We start from the raw sequence: 251 nt of genomic DNA, 5'->3' as shown, positions 1-251 counted from the left end.
GGGTACGGGCAGTGGGTCTGTACCTAGGGTACGGGCAGTGGGTCTGTACACTAAGACTGTTTGCCGATCCCTCTGGTTTCTATTGAGAAGCCAGATATCGGACGTGTTTAGTCTTTGCCTGGTAAGTAGGATTTGGAGAAAGACTCGTGCGTGCAAGGGTACGGAGTAGTCGGGAGGCTGCTCCGTAAACAGAGAATTTCGCTTTCACTACCATGCTTGGGTACTCCTTTGGTTCGGGTCTGGTACGCAGG

The sequence above is a fragment of the Dufourea novaeangliae genome, unplaced genomic scaffold (genome assembly GCF_001272555.1).
Source record: "Dufourea novaeangliae isolate 0120121106 unplaced genomic scaffold, ASM127255v1 scaffold5, whole genome shotgun sequence".
NCBI classification, from domain to species: domain Eukaryota; kingdom Metazoa; phylum Arthropoda; class Insecta; order Hymenoptera; family Halictidae; genus Dufourea; species Dufourea novaeangliae.
This window is presented reverse-complemented; position numbering follows the sequence as displayed.